The 23413-nt window shown below is 44.7% G+C and overlaps 1 long non-coding RNA gene across 1 annotated transcript in view; it reads left to right on the top strand.

The window, feature by feature from the left end:
• The window catches only part of LOC130267226 (uncharacterized), a 67895-nt gene extending 62763 nt beyond the window's left edge, over nucleotides 1-5132 (top strand). The window contains exons 4-6 of the long non-coding RNA XR_008843104.1: nucleotides 2337-2488; nucleotides 3071-3216; nucleotides 3631-5132. This is a non-coding gene — a long non-coding RNA (uncharacterized LOC130267226). The remainder of the gene's footprint in view (nucleotides 1-2336; nucleotides 2489-3070; nucleotides 3217-3630) is intronic.
• Nucleotides 5133-23413: the final 18281 nt, after the last annotated feature.

Raw genomic sequence — 23413 nt, 5'->3', positions numbered from 1 at the left:
CGGTTGAAAAAAGACATACGTCCATCAAGTTCAACCAGGGAATTGAATATGATGTTTTAAATGTTTGAGAATGCTCTTATGTTACTGTGTTTAGTTACCTGCCGTTCCCTGGTTAATGGGGCGTAAAACAGCTGTCAGACATGGCTCTAAGCTTGTCTTCCACGTGCCGTCTTCTTCAGACTTGTGTCTTGTGAGGTTCTGCAGCAGCTGCAATATATTGGTTGGGCTGCTGGTTCGCGTGTCAAATACCGTACCGCTCTTATTTGCCACACTGTTTCAAGGTCACTACTTGAGACCTCATTGTCTGCTATGCTTCCAAATAATTCAGACTCAACTGTCGGGTCAATCGATGCGGCAGTTCAATGTTATTCCATGTTTTTGTTTCAGATTGTTTAGTTGGTTGTCGGTGATTAGAGTTTCCCTTCAAGCGATTCCCTCTCAGCTTTATGCTTGAGGTATATATAAAAAAGGAAGAAAAAAAAGGGGAAAAAAATATATAAATGTAAACCCATAACTTACTCATGCCTTCCATATTCTGCTCATGACGCTGCTACTGACATGCCTTCAGAGCCACGTGCGTCCTCACACACTCGCCATCTGGCCTCCGGTCTGACTCTTCTTCAGTCGGGGCATGGTGCACATATTGTTCCTGACTCATTTCAGCGCAATATGACATAACTTTAGGAAGAGAATAACCTTTATCGGACACGTCCTCAGCTGGGTCCTCTGCGTATGCCGTTCTGACTCTTCTTCAGCGCAACGGCGTACACATAGTCTCAACAATTACTACATTCTTCGCCACTCCACACCCTCTAGCTTATTACACACATGTATTACGCTAATTATCTCATATAATATCCACAGCTTGAAAGTCGGGCTGTGCCGTCAAGGCTCCTGTGTGTCATATACACAAAGAAAAAATCGAGTTCAAACAACTCCTTAATTAAAATCATGATTTTATTGAAACAATTTAAAAAACAATGTAAACAGACGCCAATAATTGGAGATGGGATTAAGGTTAGATTCCAGTACAAAAGAATAGGGCTACTGCCAGCTACAATGGGCTAACATATAATATGGTGTAAAAAGTAATCAGTATGGTATCTCAGTCTCTAAGAGAACTGCACTGCACATAAATTATTACTACTAAAGTGCTCTATATACGGTATTTATAATATACACTGACCACAATTGTGGGTATTATTGAATATAAATTAGTGCAAAAAAGTGCCAAAGTAAGTTGCAACCCAAATGTGCATATACATACAAAGATAAAATATTGCGCAATAATAGTATGACAATATAATAGTAGCACAAGCACTTATCTATGGATCCATGCAGACTGCAGAGAGACACAGAGACTGGTCAAATAAAGTGCATATGGTAAACTTACCCATATTGAGCTGCAGAGCCCTGACCCCTACGATCGTTTTGGTTTCCCTTTATCAAGAGGTACTGCTGAACAACACCGCACTACGATCTCGTGTGCTCGCTATTACTTACAGTGCTCGCTATTACTTACAATTAATTACAGCTGTGGATGATGACAGTTGTAAGACAAAAGTACATATATCAGATTTACCCATAATCCATACAACAGTTCACTGTACAATTGAGGGATATCCTAGAGGAAGCAGTTGATAAGGACATTATTACCAGAAAACATATGGAAGCATTAATACCAACATATCCACAGATACCTACCATATACTTTCTTCCTAAGGTCCACACAAGAATCCCCTCGATTCCCCTGGTCGTCCCATCGTGTCAGGAATTGAAGGCATATGTGATCTTACTTGCAAATTTATTGATATCTATCTAAAACCGATGGTTGAGAATCTCCCATCTTATGTCAGAGACACGATGGACGTACTCGGGAGGATTGATGGGATTTTTGTGGAAATAGATATGCTCATAGTCACAGCATATGTGGAATCACTGTATACATGCACTACACATTCTGATGGATTGCATGCTGTAAGGTTCTACCTTGAATTCAGTAATGTCTCTAGAGATATGGGTTTACTTATTATACAGTTGCTTGAATTTGTGTTAACACATAATTTTTTCATTTTTAAAAACAGTTTTTATTTGCAGACGCGCGGCACTGCCATGGGTGCTGCCTGTGCCCCATCGTATGCCAACCTCTTCCTTGGTTTTTGGGAGAGGGAGGTTTTGTCATGCGGTGGGGCACAGGGCAGCGACCATGTGCAGTGCTGGCTGCGTTACATAGATGATGTGCTATTTATTTGGCAGGGCACTGTTGAGGCATTACAGGATTTCATGAAAATACTCAATAACAATAACATTAATCTTAAGTTAACATATACTTACAGTTCAACTACCGCCAATTTTTTGGATATCCAGATGCACCGACAATCAGATGGACACATCGCTACAGATATTGATAGAAAGGAAACCTCTACAAATTCGCTGCTTCATGCCACCTCATCCCATATGCCATCTACGATCAGAGCAGTGCCCATAGGTCAGTATTTACGCCTAAGACGTACATGTTCAAGTCTGAAAAAATTTGAGGAACAAAGTAAAGAGTTAAATCAAAGATTCATAGAAAGAGGATACAGTAAGAGATGCATTAAGAGAGCTTATAGGAGGGCAAGGCATACCCCTAGAGAAGAATTATTAGTGAAAAAAACTAAATGTCAAGATCAGATGGGAGATGTTACCCGATTCATTACAACTTACAATTGTAAGTGGCAAACAATGCAACAAGCAATACAAAAACATATAGGGATCCTTAAAATGGATCCAGTGCTAGCCACAAAAATATCTGATAGAATCCCTATGACTGCACGCCGCAGCCGTAATTTAAAAGACCTATTAGTCAAGAGCCACTATGTACCAAAAAATATTAATCCTTTTACAGAATCAATGCCAAGAGTTGGTTGCTACCCTTGTGGGGAATGGCTAGCTTGCTCCAATATTATCAGGACAAAAACGCTCACTACATCTGGGAGTTTGCGGGAATACAGGATAAGGCAGTATATTTCGTGCACTAGCTAACATGTTATATATTATGCCACATGTGACTGTGACAAAATCTATATAGGTTTGACCTCTAGACAACTGCGCACCCGAGTCCGAGAACATGTGAGGGACATTATCTCTGCCAAGAACTGTGTTGATACTATGAGCTTAAAAACCCTGCCAAGACACTTTAAGGAGAAACACGGATGTGACCCCTCTGGATTAAAAGTAAGAGGGATCGAAAGAGTCCAAGGTGGTATGAGAGGGGGCAATTTGAAAATAATTTTGGCCCAGAAGGAGTGTAGGTGGATTACAGTGTTGAATACAATGGTCCCCCACGGGTTAAATGAACAATTAAGCTTCTCATCCTACTTGTAAAGTAAAATAAAATATATATTGTGTCCGTGGTAATACAGACATAATGTTCTTTGGTTCCGACACCTAGTGAGGACGAATGACTCTTTAACATGAATATGTAGTACCAATCGAGTCTTAATATCAACTTACTCTAGATACATAATATCGTGACAAGAATTATTTACCATTTGTCTCCCCAATTTGTTTTTAACTCTCCATGTGTTGTTCACATGTTTTAAATTGTATTGTTGTATTTAATTGTAACTCTTATTTTCTTTGTTTAAGATATACCTTTGTACACATGGCATTATAAGGCACACCGTTACCCTGTGATATGAGTCTCGCATCTCAGTATGAAAGATACAAATTATTGAAAGAAGTATGGACTACTTGAAGACCACTAAATGAACCATGGTAGTCAGACTGTGTTAAAGGAAAAAGGAAAAAATTGGACAATATGGTAGTGAAAGGAATTGTAGCGGGGTTTTGGATTTTTTGGGATTTTTCCCTAGTAAGTGCCACATTGGTGGCTGTATACAATTTGACAGCTGCTGTGGTCTACTGGAGTTTTATTCAAATATTGGGGCATAATTCTGTATTTTTTTGTCATTAATATAGATTTGGCATTCACTTTATAGATGTGGTTTTATCAACACCTTTTTTGTATCGGGATATTGGGTAATATCCCTTGTATTTTCTTATATATTGGGTAACTGGGTTACATTGTCAAATTAATATGCACTTTAATCATACTGTTTAATGGGGATTTGCCAGTAATTAATACTGACATGATATACATATATATTTGCACTGTATGCACAGCACTTTATTTATTCTTGTAATATGTTATATTTATATATATAATATTTTTTTCCTTTTGTTATATGTTATCTTGATATGCACTTATAATATAGCACGATTTATTTTTGCATTGGGTTAATACTGCACTGGGTCTATTTACTCCATATATGTCCTTACTTGTATACTATTGTCAAGTCTGTCCCATGGATTCATGCAGATGTCTGCACTGAGTATTTCGTACGGCTGTGTTGGTTCAGTGCGCATGCGAGGCATGTCGATATCCGAGATACCGCCCTTCCGACATGACCGTGGCCGTAGTGCGCATGTCCGGAAGCTTACTGCTTTCGGGCATGCGCATAGTGGTGTGGACGCCGGAAGTGGGGCGGTTGTTTACATCCGGAAGACTACTATCGCATGCACCAAAAGAATCATCCACAGCTGTAATTAATTGTAAGTAATAGCGAGCACTATAAAGATTGTGGTGCGGTGTTGTTCAGCAGTACCTCTTGATAAAGGGAAACCGAAACGATCGTAGGGGTCAGGGCTCTGCAGCTCAATATGGGTAAGTTTACCATATGCACTTTATTTGACCAGTCTCTGTGTCTCTCTGCAGTCTGCATGGATCCATAGATAAATGCTTGTGCTACTATTATATTGTCATACTATTATTGCGCAATATTTTATCTTTGTATGTATATGCACATTTGGGTTGCAACTTACTTTGGCACTTTTTTGCACTAATTTATATTCAATAATACCCACAATTGTGGTCAGTGTATATTATAAATACCGTATATAGAGCACTTTAGTAGTAATAATTTATGTGCAGTGCAGTTCTCTTAGAGACTGAGATACCATACTGATTACTTTTTACATGATATTATATGATAGCCCATTGTAGCTGGCAGTAGCCCTATTCTTTTGTACTGGAATCTAACCTTAATCCCATCTCCAATTATTGGCGTCTGTTTACATTGTTTTTTAAATTGTTTCAATAAAATCATGATTTTAATTAAGGAGTTGTTTGAACTCGATTTTTTCTTTGTGTACATGGTATTATGAGTTCTCTTGTATCTATGCAGGAATTAGTGTGCCCCCGACTGTATGCCATAGAGGCAAGGGGTGATCACACACGTTATATGCTAGAACCTGTATTAATAATCCTGTGTGTCATAACAGCTCAGGATATTCAGCAGGTCAGTGTTAACCTAGTAGCTAGGTATATTTGGTTTAGTTGCTAAGTCACATTAGTCTTTTTTTTTTTTCCCCCCTCCGGCACCCTCCTTCACTGGCCCGGATAGGTTCGGCTAGAGGCATGTCACAACCCTCGGATATCGAGGATGCACTCTCCCTCCCGGAAACCCTTGCTAGGGCTTCTGACCGAGGCAGCATGCCATCATACCGGGCCTGGACCATCCCCAGCCTGATGGAGGAACTAAGGAGGACGGGCATCCCTTTTCCAGCCTCAGCCAGGAAGGGCGAGCTGTTTAGCCTGCTTAATGAGGATCAAGCCCCCAGGGGTAGTCAGGAAGCTGCTCAGGCTCAAGCTTCAAGCGCCTCTCTGTCCCAGCTCCACACAATGATGGCGGATGTTCTAGCTTCAGTCTCAGGCTTCCAGGCCAGACTGGACCTCATGGATCTTTCCAAGAGTGGCGAAGCAGCCCCAGTTGTAGCGCCTCCCACAGCTCCTACCTCTCAGGCTACGCCTCCAGGTACGCCACAACCTCCACCTAACATCACACCTGCACACTTCATACCAGCGCCCATTAAGAAAGACATTCTGTATGTTGCTTATATGCTAATTTCTCCTTCTAGGTACACCTCTTGATTATACCCCTTTCTCTTTTCCATTTTCTCCTTTCTCCAACCCCCTCCCTTACGGAACACAATTCTATAGCAAGTAAGTTTTGATTAGGCTACGACATGGAAGCCTCTCGCCACCATTCTCCCTGGCTTTATATTTAGACCATTGTGTAACATGTGTTTCAGTTACCTCCACAGGCTATGGACTTTATTCATGATGTATATGTACTTTTCTGTGACGGATTGTATTTATTTGTTTGTTGTTCAGGTCGTTACGCCTGACCATTATGCTTTGTCCACTGTTTATTCCGGATATGCCCGGTTCTCTGTTATTTCAAAATTTAATAAAAACTTATTCTTGAAAAAAAAAGAAAGACATTATCGAGGGCAAGGATATTAACCTTGCTTCTCTGCTCATTGCCACAGCTGATAAAGGACACCAAGACTGTCGCCTGTGGTGAGCTAGCAGTTACCTTTAAAAGCAAGGACGCTAGGCTCAGCAGGTCATTGAATGTCACTGAATTCGTAATAGCTTTCGGGCTCTTCAGGGATGTTGACTGCTCCGTCAGCCCTGGCCGCAGGGAGGAGTTAGCTCTATACTTCCATAGAGTAATTCAGATGGCTCACAAGTACGGGGGAACTACGTTCTACGAATACCATAAGGCATTCTCGGCTAAGGCAGCGGCAGCTTACACACAGTTTAATTACGTGACCAACTGGGGGGGCCATAAACACGGATCTGTATGTGAACATTTTGCAGGCTTGAAAGCTCCCTCCTGCACTTTGTGTGGGGTTATCACCCACCTGTCCAGCTGGTGTCCTCGGAGCAGTGGCCTAGGGGAACCTAGCTCCAGTAGGGGCTCCAGTTCTTACGCCTCATCAGCTCAGAGAAACACAGCCGCCCTGGACAGGCTGGGTAGACCTGTGAGGTATCTGGAGAAAACCCAGATCTGTAATAACTTTAACCTCTCTACCTGCCAGTACAGTAAGTGTAGATTGCTACACATATGCTTCATCTGCTACAAGGCTCACCCCAGCTCAATCTGCTCCCAGAAGGGCTCTCAGGCTTGACTAGGCGTGGTCCAGGCCCAGGTCCTCGCCAGGATCCTTGCCGGTCACCCTAATCCCAACTGGGTCAGTTGGTTGGTGGCAGGGATCTGTGACGGCTTCCACACGGGCTTGGTCGCCCTTCCCCAATGTACGTACGAGTGTCACAACTTGTTGTCAGCCCTTGCCGAGCCTAAGGTCGTCTCCGATTTGATTAAGTCTGAGATGACCAAAGGCTTCATGATTGACCTGTATTGCTTGGTCAATGGAAGAATATTTCATCGAGAATTCCTCTGACGGGATTACAGCGTTAATGCTGGGTATGACGGAGGAGTAAGGAGCTGAGAGATCGTAAATTAATCTCTTTTGATTTGAGAATTTAGCAGTAGCAAGCCCCAGCGGGCTGACTCTCCAAGAAGAAAAGGGGGGCCTGCAGCTGGGAAGGAACACTTGGCTGTCAAAAGCTGACATAACCGACGCTTTTAAGTTACTCCATATCAGACCAGACCTCTGGCAGTGGCAGATTGCAAGAAAAATATTATTTCGCTGTCAAACTTACTTTTGGTGCTAAAAGTAGCCCATGGCTCTTTGACCAGTTGGCCACAGAGTTACACTGGGCACTTCAGAATACTGCCAACACACAATACACTACTTGGATGATTTCTTACTGCTCGAACATCCTAACCACCCACCTAACAACCTTTCCTCACTTTTGGCACTATTTAAAGAAATCGGGGTCCCCGTCTCACCTCACAAGACTGAGGGTCCCACCAGACAGCTTGTCTTCCTGGGCATCATCCTAGATACCGTAAACATGCAGGCTGGACTGCCTCAGGACAAATTAACTAGAATTCGAGAACTGATACATAGGCTGTCCAGATGTTGCACGGTGTCCAGGGTCGAGCTACAGAGCCTCCTGGGCATGATGGCTTTCGCCATGAGGATTATACCTCAGGGGAGAGCCTTCATATCCAGACTCCTGGACCTTCTCCCATCAGTCTCGGGCCAGAGGCACACGATTCATGTCGATGACGAGGCCATGGCAGATCTGATTATGTGGGATCATTTCCTAGAAAGTTGGAACGGGGTCTCATTCTTCACACCCTCAGCTTCAGAATTGTCCCCCACAGTTGTGTCTGATGCCTCAGCATTCGGATTCGCAGTCATACATGGTAATCACTGGCTGGCGGGGCCTTGGCCTCCAGAAATTCTTAACATTCACGATTTTAGGGAAACCTCGGCATTATTTGAGACATACCCCATTGTAGCTGCCGCTACAGTCTGGGGGCATTCTTGGTCCAATACGACCGCCCGGTTCCTATGTGACAATACCGCCACGGTCGATATCCTAAATAGAGGGCGCTCCAAATCTCATCAAATTATGCGCTTTGTCAGAAGGTTCATTTTACTATCACTTCAACACAACTTTCACTTTTCTATTGAACACATTGAGGGTAGGTTGAATCTGGCAGCTGATGCACTTTCACGGGCTAAACTAAGTATGTTCTTCCAGGTGCAACCAGAAGCAGATCAAACCGGAGTCACGGTCCCCCTGCTCCAGCAGCTAATGATGGATTAGCCAGTTACGTATCTATAGCCAACACTTTAATTAGAAGGTCACTAGCACCCAGCACAATTCGGGCCTATGTTGCCGCTCTGGCATCCTTCACCTCTTTCATGCACAACTTAGGTCTTCCCGCCACAATTTCCGTGCACTCCTCCCTAGCTTTTGTCGGTTTTTGCCATTCCTCCCTACATCTGTCTCATAACACCATCAAGCTGCACCTAACGGGTCTTCGGCACCACAGGTCTTTGTTGCATCCTAACGCACCCTCACTGCTTTCTGCTCATCCCATCAAAGCAGCTCTTAGAGGCGTGTCACTCCTGTCACACCTCAGGTCCCCTTCTCACGCACCTGTCACCGGGGACCTTTTCCGGGCCATGTCTTCTCTTCTGGATACTCACCCTTTCGGTTATCAGCTCAGCACGGTTATCAAAGCTGCCATCCACCTTGCTTTCTACGGCTTTCTTAGACAAGGGGAATTCACGTGTCTCGGTCACAGATCACCGGGTTTGACCCTGGGCCAATTGTCACCCGACAGCCCAGGTTTCATTCTCACGCTGCTAGCCACCAAAACCTGTAGATGGGGAGCGTCTATCCGTTACTTCCCCGCGTCACATCAATGGTGCCCGGTCTCTTCCCTCTCAGTCCTACTCTCCATGCTTTCAGGGCAAGCACAGGGCACCACCGGTTGGTGGTCAGGCTTTATCGACGTTACAATTCATAAAGCACGTACGGTCACTAGTCACGATGTTGGGTCTAGATTCCACAGGCATTACAGGTCATTGATTCAGGATTGGGGCAGCCTCAGCAGCTTCTAAACATAACGTTCTGGCTCACGTTATCAAGAAGTTAGGCGGTTGGAACTCCAGTTGCTTCGATCGTTACGTGCCTGACCCTTCTACAGAAAATGCAAATGTATTTAAAATATTGGCTTTGTGACTCTAAATGAACCCCTTAAAGACGCAGCCCTTTTTCACCTTAAGGACTGAGCCCTTTTTCGCAATTATGACCACCGTCACTTTACGAATTAATAACGCGAAAACGCTTTTACCGAATATTCTGATTCTGAGATTGTTTGTTTGTTTTTTCGTGACATATTCTGCTTTATTTAAGTGGTAAATTTTCGGCGTTAATTGCATCCTTTTTTGGTGAAAAATCCCCAAATTTCATGAAAATTTTGAAAATTTAGCATTTTTCTAACTTTGAAGCTCTCTAATTGTAAGGAAAATGGATATTCCAAATACATTTTATTTTTCTTCACAAACACAATATGTCCACTTTATGTTCGCATCATAAAATGGACATATTTTTGCTTTTTGAAAAAATTAGAGGACTTCAAAGTAGAGCAGCAATTTTCAAAAATGTCATGAAAATTGCTAAATCTGAAGGGACAGATGTTAAAGAACTACAACTCCCAGCATGCCTGGGCAGTCGAGGCATGCTGAGAGTTGTAGTTTGGCAACATCTGGAGGGCTACTGTTTGGGCACCACTGTAACAGTGGTCTCCAAACTGTGACCCTCCAGATGTTGCAAAACTACAACTCCCTGCATGCCCAGACAGCCTTTTGCTGTCTGGGCATGCTGGGAGTTGCAGTTTGGCCCCCCTAGTGGTTGCCACAGTAAAGATCGATTTACTTTCACTTTCAATTACCCCCCCCCCCCCCCCCCCCCCACTGTCGATTCCCTACCTGATCAGAATCCAGCAGGCTCCAGCGAAGATCCCAGGTCCCCAGGCATCTTCTCCTGCAGGTACGGTCTCCATCTTCTTCCCAGAGCCCCTCGACATCCAGGGGCGGGCAGAACGGGGGGGTTGCCATGGCAACCCCCTGTCCTGCGCTGCCATTGGTCAGAACTCCGTTCTGAGTAATGGCAGGGGATAGGAGTAGATCGCAGCTTTACGACCTCACTCCTATCCTTTAGGCTGATCGGGGCTGTTGCTGACAACTCCGATCAGCCCTATTTTCCGGGTGATCGGGTCACCAGAGACCCGATCAGCCCGGAATTGGAGAAAATCGCATGTCTGAATTGACATGCGATTTTCTCCGATCGCCGACATGGGGGGGTCTCAGGACCCCCCTGGGCGATGTGCCAGGGTGCCTGCTGAATGATTTCAGCAGGCATCCGGCTCCGGTCCCCAACCGGCTAGCGGTGGGGACCAGATTTCCCACGGGCGTATGGATACGCCCTCGGTCCTTAAGGACTCGGAATGCATGGCGTATTCATACGCCCTGCGTCCTGAAGAGGTTAAATTGAGTTGCACCCTATTTTTGACTATTTGCCCTCTATAGGCGTACCCACGGTCGCGGTATTTGGGCACACCTCAACCGCTGTTTTCCTGTTGTCACAGTTGTATTTTAGGTCCCCTGATGGTTCTAGGTTCGGGTCGGTAAGTACAATCAAATGTGTTTCCTTCCCCAGGTTATTCACTTACGGCTCTTCGAGCCACGACCACAAGTCAAAATATGGGTTTTGGCTAGGGTTGCAAAAATCCTTGCACCAGCCCTGCATGCTGTATTAGATTTCCCATGTGGTAATACAGTAGCTGGAGACACCACTGCAGTCCTTGCATTTTCTATCAACCAGCGGGAGAGAATATTCATGCATTTTGGTTGCTCCATGAGCCAAATCTGGAGAGCGCAAAGTGAGAGCCCCAAATATGAGACCAGGGAGTGGTGGCAATCTTAGTCACAATGGCCTAGGTGTTGAAAATGCTGCAGGGGAGACAGCTCGGTAACAGGTAAGCTGCGTTTAATCTGAAGGCTAGTGCATGTGTCTTTAGAGGCAGACGCGACAGCTCTGTTATTCCAATTTGGGTCACGCAAATTCTGTTGCACTCGCCAGGTTGTTATGTTATTGATCGATTTTGGTGATAAATCACCAGGAGCAACCAAAATGCCTAAGTAATCTCTGCGGCTTTAAAAAAAATTACAATAAAAAAAATTAAAATAAAAACACCAGTATGCCAGCCTATTTAGAACTCTGTGTATGACAATTTTGTAATTATAAAAAGGGCTGTCGATACCTTGGTAATGTCTGGCAGTCTTTGTAGCTTTTATTTTAGCTATGTTAAAAATAAGACAGGCAGAAACACTTTAACATTAAACACTTACAAGTAGGGTAATCTGCTATGACAGCACCTTCTGTACCGAGCATACAGGCCCCCAAACAACAGGCTACTCAATCTGAGGGAAATCCAAAGGAAACTTCCAATTTGGTGGCTCACAGCCGTTTGTGAGGTGAATTTAAATTTGCACAATATTTAATAATGTCTGTGGGCCTTTTTGATAAATTTGGTGCACAACAGCAAAAAACTGCACAAAAAAAATCGCACAAAAAAGGACTTTGCACAGCAAAGAAGCAATCTGTTTTGCTGTGCAAAGTCCTTTTTTGTGTGATTTCTTTTGTGCTGTTTTTTGTCGTTTAGCACCAAATTTATCAATCCCCCCCATTGAAGTGTACTGGATGTAAATTCTGGAATTCTGCACAAATTTATAGCCAATGGGGGAGATTTATTAAAACCTGTGCAAAGGAAAAGTTGCCAAAATCAGATCGCTTCTTTCATTTTGCAGAGGCCTTGTTAAAAATTAAAGAAGCGAGCTGATTGGTTGCTAAGGGTCTGGGCAACTTTTCCTCTGGACAGGTTTTGATGAATCTCCCCCAATACACTTCAATTGGATTCTGCTTTCCTAGTCACACAGCAGAATTTTTCCTGAAGGAAGTTCATTGAAGTGGATTGGCTATAAATTCATGTAGAATTGTCATACAGAATTCAATGCAGATATTCTGCCGTGTGAACTCGGCCTTAGGCTGCGTTTACACAGTGGAAATTCCCTGCAGATTTCCGCTTGGAATGTCCACATGGAATTTCCGCTGCAGCAGAGTCCCATTAAATTCTGCATCGGGATTCTGCTGCGCTGTGCATGCTGCGGAATTTCCATGCCAGATATTTCCGGCATGGAAATTCCTTTTTCTGTGTCTGCACAAAGAATGAACATGTTTCCACACGGAATGCATAACCATCTATGAGATTGCGCACTGCACTGTACGGAATGTCCGCACAGAGATCTTCTGTGCGGACATTCCACCGTGTGAACACAGCCTTACAGAGCCTTTTAGAAAACTGAACATTTGTGTGGACAGGGCTGCATGAATGAGTACTGGACTGTTGGCTTCCATTATTCATTGGCCGCACATTCCCTATTACACAAGGCAATGTACGGTTCAAGAAAGATGTTTTTTTTTTTTATCAGGTCAGAATAAAGTTATCAGCTGATAAATGGTCTTTTTCTCATTTGCTAGCTGATAGTTCCTATTATACTAGATAATATTGGCCTACTTGGCTGATAATTACCCTGTGTAATAGAAACCTTACTCAATTTTGTAATTAAGGCTGCATTCACATCACGATTTTGCAATACAGATTTGGATCAGTTTTTTTTCTCCAAAAATGGATGTCTCAAAACCAGACCAAACCGTATACAACCGTGTACAACCGTATATACTTCTATACGGTTTCAAACCATATACGGTTTGAAAACGGATATACAGTTGCATACGGTTTAATATGTTGTTTTTTTGTTTTTGTTTTTTAAACGTATACTGTTTCAAATTTGTACTTTTTTATATACATCAAAGAGTGGTTTTCTTTGGTCTTTAGCCTTGGTAGTGTGGTGAAAGGAGAAGCAAGTATTTTACAGAGCTCAGCTATTTTTCTGGTGTGTATACATATTCCAAGATGATAGTTGCGCCATTTTTGCGTTAAAATCTTCCAAAGCTGTGAGAGAGGGAAAAGGAGAGGAAGAGGCAAAGTTTGCTCCATCGTTAGTGGGTACATCTAGTCAATCTGGTCTTTCAGCAACATGGAGCCTTCCACTGCCTTTACGTGCAGTTAACTTGTTAAGGACCAAGGGCGTACATGTACGCCCGTGGGAATTTCGGTCCCCGCCGCGTGCCGGGCGGGGACCGGACCAGGGTGACTGCTGATGGTCATCAGGCCCCCCCCCCCGTGTCGGCGAATTCACACTTGCGATTTGCACGATTCCGGGTCATTACGGGTCTATAATGACCCGGAATATAAGGGGGATCGCTGTTGTCTAAGACACCTATGATCCCCCTGAAGGGATAGGAGTAAGGTGGCAGGGGTGCCACCCCTCCTATCCCTGCTATTGGGCGTCTAGAAGCTTCGTCCAATAGCAGATCGGGGGCTGGGGGTTAACTTTCGTTTTCCCCATTCTGCCCACCCACAATAGGCGGGGTAGAATGGGGAAACGACAGAGGACCGGCGCCAAAGTCCACTTAGCCTGCGGGCGAGGCTGCGGGCGACGATCGGTTAGAGATCGACAGGCGGCATGTCGTGCGGCTGGCTCCCTGGATCCGACGGAAGCCGGTAAGTTGCCTAGCGACATCCAGAGGGCTACAGTCTGAGACCACTATACAGTGGTCTCCACACTGTTGCCCTCCAGGTGTTGCAAAACTACAACTCCCAGCATGCCCAGACAGCTGTCATGCTGGAATTTGTAGTTTTGCATCAGCTGGAGGGCTACAGTTTGGATATCACTGTGCAGTGAACTGTGGCCCTTTTACATCTTGCAAAACTACATCTTCCAACATAGCAGTTTGCTGTCTGGGCATGCTGGGATTTGTAGTTTTGCAACATCTGGAGGGTCACAGTTTGGAGATCACTGTCAGGGGGTGGTACAACCCATACACCTGTATGGGGCCCGGACATCCCTTTATTCATTTTTTTTTTTTTAAATACTGGATTGTCACTTGTACCCCACATGATGGCGGCCCTGCTTGTCAATGAGTGACTGCAACTGTGACTCACTGACCGCTGGGTGCCCGCAAGGACTATGACCGGGCCTCATAGTCCAGAGGGCCCACACATTTCTATTGAATTACTTATTTCTAGGGTGCGGGCCCCTTAAGAATTATGGCAGGGCCGGACAGGCCAAGGCTGATTGGAGTAGAGACGTCACGTGCCCCCCGCAGGCACGCACGTCTGCTCCAATCACCTGACCTGCCCCTGCCTATGTCCCCGCGCGATCTCCAGTGAATCTTCCTGTGCAGTGACAGGAGCTGCAGAAGCCTCACGTGGTTTCACTGAACCCCGGCAGGGTAGGTGAACTTGTGCGGGGGCGGGGGTTATGGAGGTGATAAGTGGTGCAGGAGGGGTGATGAGTTGGGAGGGGGGGGGGTGATGAGAGGTGCAGGGGGGGTTATGGGGGTGATGAGTGGTGCAGGGGGGGGTATAAGAGGTGCAGGGGGAGTGATGAGAGGTGCAGGGGGTTATGGGGGTGATGAGAGGTGCAAGGGGGTGATGAGAGGTGCAGGGGGGTGATGAGAGATGCAGGGGGGTTATGAGGTGGTGGGGGGTTATGGAGGTAATGAGTGGTGCGGGGGGGGGGGGTGATGAGAGATGCAGGAGGGTGATGAGAGATGCAGGGGGGTTATGAGGTGGTGGGGGGTTATGGAGGTAATGAGTGGTGCGGGGGGGGGGGGTGATGAGAGGTGCAGAGGGTTATGGGGGTGATAAGAGGTGCAGGGGGGTGATGAGAGGTGCAGAGGGTTATGGGGGTGATAAGAGGTGCAGGGGGGGTGATGAGAGGTGCAGAGGGTTATGGGGGTGATAAGAGGTGCAGGGGGGGCTGATGAGAGGTGCAGAGGGTTATGGGGGTGATAAGAGGTGCAGGGGGATATAAGAGGTGCAGGGGGAGTGATGAGAGGTGGAAGGGGGTGATGAGAGGTGGTTGGGGGGTTATGGAGTTGATGAGTGGTGCGGGGGGGGGGGGGTGATGAGAGATGCGGGGGGGGGGGTGATGAGAGATGCAGGGGGGGTTATGAGAGGTGCAGAGGGTTATGGGGGTGAGATAAGAGGTGCAGGGGGGTGATGAGAGGTGCAGAGGGTTATGGGGGTGATAAGAGGTGCAGGGGGGTGATGAGAGGAGCAGGGGGGGTGTGATGAGGGTGATAAGAGGTGCAGGGGGGTTATGGGGGTGATGAGAGGTGCAGGGGGGTGATGAGAGGTGCAGAGGGTTATGGGGGTGATGAGAGGTGCAGGGGGGGTTATGGGGGGTGATAAGAGATGCAGGGGGGGGTGATGAGATGTGCAGAGGGTTATGGGGGTGATAAGAGGTGCAGGCGGGGTGATGAGAGGTGCAAGGGGGGGGGGTGATGAGGGTGATGAGAGGTGCAGGGGGTGATGAGAGGTGCAGAGGGTTATGGGGGTGATAAGAGGTGCAGGGGGGGGTGCTGAGGGTGATAAGAGGTGCAGGGGGGTTATGGGGGTGATGAGAGGTGCAGGGGGGGTGATGAGAGGTGCAGAGGGTTATGGGGGTAATAAGAGGTGCAGGGGGGGTGATGAGGGTTATAAGAGGTGCAGGGGGGTTATGGGGGTGATGAGAGGTGCAGGGGCAGGGATGTGGAAATCCTCTCGCCCGACGCCCGGGACATGTAGTTCTGGGTGCCGGGCAGGTAAACTGTTTATAGATTTAGCCCTGTATCGGGCAAGCAGGGACAGACAGACTTCCCCCTTATTTTTCTTTATTGCCGGGGTGAGGCACAGGAGCCGATGCAGACTTGCATGGGATGCAAAATTCTGTTTCTTGACAAGTTCTGTGTCCCGATCAGCTGATGAAAGTGCTGAGTCAGCAGAGCTGCAGCATAGACACTGTGATTGCACTGTGATTGGTTGATGGGAGGGTGTGTCTGCTCACTGCACAGATCACACTATTTTGCAGCCTCTAGACAAGCACAGACACAGATTTTTGCAAACCCTAATCCCTTATGTATTCAGACTGGACACACATCTTTTCAAACCCTAAACTCTCATGTACCCAGCTTTTCCAAGACACATCTTTTCAAACCCTAATCTCTCTTGTACCCAGCAGACATCTTTTCAAACCCTAAACTCTCATGTACCCAGCTTTTCCAAGACACATCTTTTCAAACCCTAATCTCTCATGTACCCAGCTTTCCAAGACACACATCTTTACAAACCCTAATCTCTCATGTACCCAGTACGCATCTTTTCAAACCCTAAACTCTCATGTACCCAGGTTTCCAAGACACACACCTTTTCAAACCCTAATCTCTCATGTACCCAGCTTTTCCAAGACACACATCTTTTCAAACCCTAATCTCTCATGTACCCAGCTTTTCCTGGACACACATCTTTTCAAACCCTAATCTCTCATGTACCCAGCTTTTCCAAGACACACATCTTTTCAAACCCTAATCTCTCATGTTCCCAGCTTTTCCAGGACACACTTGTTTAAAAACCCTAATCTCTCATGTACCCAGCTTTTCCAGGACACACATCTTTGCAAACCTTAATCCCTTATGTATTCAGACTGGACACACTTTTTTTTTATAAACCCTAATATGTCATGTATGCAGCCTGGGAAGAAAGGAATAAGCGCTCCATAGAACAGTATTGTTTGTACCCAAAGCGTGAGTTTAGTATCTAAATTTACTGCTCACCCTGGTTGGTTGTGTAGGCACATACACAACAATGGAAAAGATATACAAGATAGGTCGTCTGCTGCCCTCCGGAGTAGGTGCGACAATTGGATATTTTGGTTTCAGGTGAACCCAGTTCCCGGCGCTGAACGACCAGACAGGTGGATAGATTCAAGGTAAGTTTATTGACCAGAATGCAACGCGTTTCATTGCTCATGCACAGCTTCCTCAGGCATGACAGAGGGTACACAGCTAGTTTAACCCCTTAACGACCACGGCCATAAATGTACGTCCTGGTTTGGCGGGACTTCCCGCACCAGGACATACATTTACGTACGGAACGGTGCTCGCGTCACACATTGCAGGTTCCGGCTGCTAGCAGCAGCTGGAGACTCACCTGTAATGGCCGACATCGCGCGGATGTCCGCCATTAACCCCTCAGATGCCGTGATCAATACAGGTCACAGCATCTGTTGCTGTGCGGTACTTTGAATGGGTGATCGGATCGCCCGCAGCGATCCAATCATCCAGCATGGCGGCTGGAGGGTCCCCTCACCTGGCTCCGGACGTCTCCCAGGGTCTTCTGCTCTGGACAGCGATCGAGCAGACAAGAGCAGAAGATCACCGATAATACTGATCAGTGCTATGTCCTATACATAGCACTGAACAGTATTAGCAATCAAAGGATTGCTATAGATAGTCCTCTATGGGGACATAAAAAGTGTAAAATAAAAGTTGAAAAATGTAAAAATAAAAAGTAAAAAAAATGAAAAATCCCTCCCCCAATAAAGATGAAAATTGTCAGTTTTTCCCATTTTACGCCTAAAAAGCGTAACATTTTTTTTTATAAACATATTTGGTATCACCGTGTGCGTAAATGTCCGTACTATCAAAATATAATGTTAATTATCCCGTACAGTGAATGGTGTAAACGTTAAAAATTCAGTTCAAAGTCCAAAAATGCAGTCCAAAGTCCATAAATGCAGCTTTTTTGTCACATTTTATTTAAAAAAAATGAATAAAAATTATCTAATAGTTTTATATATGCAATTGTGGTATCAATAAAAAGAACAGATGACGGCGCAAAAAATAAGCCCTCATACCGCCCTATATACGGAAAAATGAAAAAGTTATAGGTGGTCAAAAGAGGACGATTTTAGATTACTGATTTTGTACAAAAAGTTTTAGATTTTTTTTAAGCAGTACAAAAATATAAAAGTATCTAGCCATGGGTATTATTTTAATCATATTGACCCACAGAATGAAGAACACATGTCATTTTTACCGTAAAGTGTACAGTGTGCAAACAAAACCCTCCAAAATGTGCAAAATTGTGGTTTTCATTTCAATTTCCTCCCTAAAAATTTTTTGGGGGGGTTCGCCGTACATTTTATGGTAAAATGAGAGTTTTCATTACAGAGTACAATTGGTCACGCAAAAAACAAGCCTTTATATGGGTCTGTAGATGGAAATATAAAGGAGTTATGGATTTTAGAAGGTGAGGAGGAAAAAACGAAAACGCTAAAATTAAATTGGCCTGGTCCTTAACCCCTTAAGGACACATGACGTACTGGAACGTCATGTGTCCACTCCCGATCTATAACGCGGGGCCACGGCGTGGCCCCGCGTCATAGCGGTTCGGGCCCGGCCTCTAACAACGGCCGGGACCCGTGGCTAATAGCGCGCGGCATTGATCGCTGTGCCGCGCGCTATTAACCCTTTAGACGCGGCGTTCAAAGTTGAACGCCGCGTCTAAAGTGAAACCGAAAGCATGCCGGCTAGCTCAGTGGGCTGTTCGGGATAGCCGCGGTGAAATCGCGGCATCCCGAACAGCTGACAGGACAGCGGGAGGGCCCCTTCCTGCCTCCTCGCTGTCCGATCGCCGAATGACTGCTCAGTGCCTGAGATCCAGGCATGAGCAGTCATCCGGCAGAATCGTTGATCACTGGTTTCTTATGAGAAACCAGTGATCAACATAGAAGATCAGTGTGTGCAGTGTTATAGGTCCCTATGGGACCTATAAGACTGCAAAAAAAGTGAAAAAAAAAGTGAATAAAGATCATTTAACTCCTCCCCTATTAAAAGTTTGAATCACCCCCCTTTTCCAATAAAAAAAAAAAACAGTGTAAATAAAAATAAAAATAAACATATGTGGTATCACCGCGTGCGGAAATGTCCGAATTATAAAAATATATCATTAATTAAACCGCTCGGTCAATGGCGTGCGCGCAAAAAAATTCCAAAGTCCAAAATAGTGCATTTTTGGTCACTTTTTATATCATTTAAAAATGAATAAAAAGTGATCAATAAGTCCTATCAATGCAAAAATGGTACCGTTAAAAACTTCAGATCATGGCGCAAAAAATGAGCCCTCATACCGCCCCATACACGGAAAAATAAAAAAGTTATAGGGGTCAGAAGATGACAATTTTAAACGTATTAATTTTCCTGCATGTAGTTATGATTTTTTCCAGAAGTCCGACAAAATCAAACCTATATAAGTAGGATATCATTTTAATTGTATGGACCTACAGAATACATATCAGGTGTCATTTTTACCGAAAAATGTACTACGTAGAAACGGAAGCCCCCAAAAGTTACAAAACAGCGTTTTTTTTTTCAATTTTGTCGCACAATGATTTTTTTTCCCGCTTCACCATAGATTTTTGGGCAAAATGACTGACGTCATTACAAAGTAGAATTGGTGGCGCAAAAAATAAGCCATCATATGGATTTTTAGGTGTAAATTTGAAAGAGTTATGATTTTTTAAAGGCAAGGAGCAAAAAACGAAAATGCAAAAACGGAAAAACCTCCGGTCCTTAAGGGGTTAAAGGGGTTATCCAGGAAAAAACTTTTTTATATATATCAACTGGCTCCAGAAAGTTAAACAGATTTGTAAATTACTTCTATTAAAAAACCTAAATCCTTTCAGTACTTATGAGCTGCTGAAGTTGAGTTGTTGTTTTCTGTCTGTGATCTCTGATGACACATGTCTCAGGAGCAGTCCAGAGTAGAAGCAAATTCCCATAGCAAACCTCTTCTACTCTGTGCAGTTCCTGAGACAAGCAGAGGTGTCAGCAGAGAGCACTGTTTCCAGACAGAAAAGAACTTCTTAACTTCAGCAGCTGATAATTATTGGAAGCATTCCAAGGGGTATTCCAGGCAAAACCTTTATATATATATATATATAATATATATATATCTATCAACTGGCTCCGGAAAGTTAAACAGATTTGTAAATTACTTCTATTAAAAAATCTTAATCCTTCCAATAGTTATTAGCTTCTGAAGTTTTCTGTCTAACTGCTCAATGATGATGTCATGTCCCGGGAGCTGTGCATGATGGGAGAATATCCCCATAGGAACTGCACAGCTCCCAGGACGTGAGTCATCAGAGAGCAGTTAGACAGAAAACAACAACTCAACTTCAGAAGCTTATAACTATTGGAAGGATTATGATTTTTTAATAGAAGTGATTTACAAATCTGTTTAACTTTCCGGAGCCAGTTAATATATAAAAAAAAGTTTTGACCTGGAAGACCCTTTTAAGATTTTTTAACCCCTTCAGGACGGAGCCCATTTTGGCCTTAAGGACCGGAGCGTTTTTTGCACATCTGACCACTGTCACTTTAAACATTAATAACTCTGGAATGCTTTTAGTTATCATTCTGATTCCGAGATTGTTTTTTCGTGACATATTCTACTTTAACATAGTGGTAAATTTTTGTCGATACTTGCATCCTTTCTTGGTGAAAAATCCGTAAATTTGATGAAAAATTTGAAAATTTAGCATTTTTCTAACTTTGAAGCTCTCTGCTTGTAAGGAAAATGGATATTACGAATACATTTTTTTTTGGTTCACATATACAATATGTCTACTTTATGTTTGCATCATAAAATTGACGTGTTTTTACTTTTGGAAGACACTAGAGGGCTTCAACGGTCAGCAGCAATTTTCCGATTTTTCACAAAATTTTCAAACTCAGTATTTTTCAGGGACCAGTTTAGGTTTGAAGTGGATTTGAAGGGTCTTCATATTAGAAATAGCCCATAAATGACCCCATTATAAAAACTACACCCCCCAAAGTATTCAAAATGACATTCAGTCAGCGTTTTAACCCTTTAGGTGTTTCACACGAATAGCAGCAAAGTGAAGGAGAAAATTCACAATCTTCATTTTTTACACTCACATGTTCTTGTAGACCCAATTTTTGAATTTTTACAAGGGGTAAAAGGACAAAATTTTTACTTGTATTTGTAGCCCAATTTCTCTCGAGTAAGCACATACCTCATATGTCTATGTAAAGTGTTCGGCGGGCGCAGTAGAGGGCTCAGAAGGGAAGGAGCGACAAGGGGATTTTGCAGAGTACGTTTTTCTGAAATGGTTTTTGGGGGGCATGTTACCTTTAGGAAGCCCTTATGGTGCCAGAACAGCAAAAAAAAAACACATGGCATACCATTTTGGAAACTAGACCCCTCGGGGAATGTAACATGGGATAAAGTGAACCTTAATACCCCACAGGTGTTTCACGACTTTTGCAAATGTAAAAAAAAATAAATAAAAAATTTTTACCTAAAATGCTTGTTTTCCCCCCAAAATTTTATTTTTAAAAAGGGTAATAGCAGAAAATACCCCTAAAAATTTGAAGCCCAATTTCTCCCGATTCAGAAAACACCCCATATGGGGGTGAAAAGTAATCTGCTGGCGCACTACAGGTCTCAGAAGAGAAGGAGTCACATTTGGCTTTTTGAACGCAAATTTTTCTCTGGGGGCATGCCGCATTTAGGAAGCCCCTATGGTGCCAGGATAGCAAAAAAAAACCCCACATGGCATACCATTTTGGAAACTAGACCCCTCGGGGAACGTAACAAGGGGTTAATTGAACCTTTATAGCCCACAGGTGTTTCACGACTTTTGCATATGTAAAAAAAAAAATTTTTTTTTACCTAAAATGCTTGTTTTCCCAAAAAGTTTACATTTTTAAAAAGGGTAAAAGCAGAAAATACCCCCCAAAATTTGTAACACAATTTCTCCCGAGTACGGCGATACCCCATATGTGACCCTAAACTGTTGCCTTGAAATACGACAGGGCTCCAAAGTGAGAGCGCCATGCGCATTTGAGGCCTAAATTAGGGATTGCATAGGGGTGGACATAGGGGTATTCTACGCCAGTGATTCCCAAACAGGGTGCCTCCAGCTGTTGCAAAACTCCCAGCATGCCTGGACAGTCAACGGCTGTCCGACAATACTGGGAGTTGTTTTGCAACAGCTGGAGGCTCCGTTCTGGAAACAGTGGCGTACCAGACGTTTTTCATTTTTATTGGGGAGGGGAGGGGGGCTGTGTAGGGGTATGTGTATACGTAGTGTTTTTTACTTTTTATTTTATTTTTTGTGGTAGTGTAGTGTAGTGTTTTTAGGGTACAGTCGCACGGGCGGGGGTTCACAGTAGTTTCTCGCTGGCAATTTGAGCTGCAGCAGAAAGTTTGCGGCAGCTCAAATTTGCAGCCAGATACTTACTGTAATCCTCCGCCCATGTGAGTGTACCCTGTACGTTTACATTGGGGGGGGGGGGGACATCCAGCTGTTGCATAACTACAACTCCCAGCATGCCCGAGAGTTGCAGTTTTGCAACAACTGTAGGCACACTGGTTATGTATCACTGAGTTTGTGACCTAACTCAGTGTTTCACAACCAGTGTGCCTCCAGCTGTTGCAAAACTACAACTCCCAGCATGTACGGTGCATGGTGTACGGTGACTGCTGAGAGTTGTAGTTTGCAACAGCTGGAGGCACACCGGTCGTGAAACACTGAGTTAGGTAAAAAAAAACTCTGAGTTTCACAACCAGTGTGCCTTCAGCTGTTGCAAAACTACAACTCTCAGCAGTCACCGACAGCCAACGGGCATGCTGGGAGTTGTAGCTTTGCAACCAGCAGATGCACCACTACAACTCCCAGCATGCACTTTAGCTGTTTGTGCAAGCTGGGAGTTGTAGTTAGACAACAGCTGAAGGTACACTTTTCCATAGAAAGAATGTGCCTCCAGCTGTTGCAAAACCATAAGTCCCAGCATGCCCATAAGGGAATGCTGGGAGTTGTGGTGGTCTGCCTCCTGCTGTTGCATAACTACAGCTCCCAGCATGCCCTTTTTGCATGCTGGGAGCTGTTGCTAAGCAACAGCAGGAGGCTGTCACTCCCCTCCAACGATCCAGACGCTGCAGGTCAGTCCCGCCGCCGCAGCTGCTCCTGGGGCCCCGATCCCAACAGGGGCGCCGGGGATCGGGGTCCCCAGCACCCGGGGTGCACGTCCCGCACCCGCTCACGTCCTCCAGAAGAGGGGCGGAGCGGGTGCGGGAGTGACACCCGCAGAAGGCGCCCTGATTGGTCGGCCGGT

This window comes from Hyla sarda, chromosome 4, assembly GCF_029499605.1.
Source record: "Hyla sarda isolate aHylSar1 chromosome 4, aHylSar1.hap1, whole genome shotgun sequence".
Lineage (NCBI taxonomy): Eukaryota > Metazoa > Chordata > Amphibia > Anura > Hylidae > Hyla > Hyla sarda.
The sequence above is the reverse complement of the archived record's forward strand: the minus strand, read 5'-3'. Positions and strand labels throughout refer to the sequence as shown.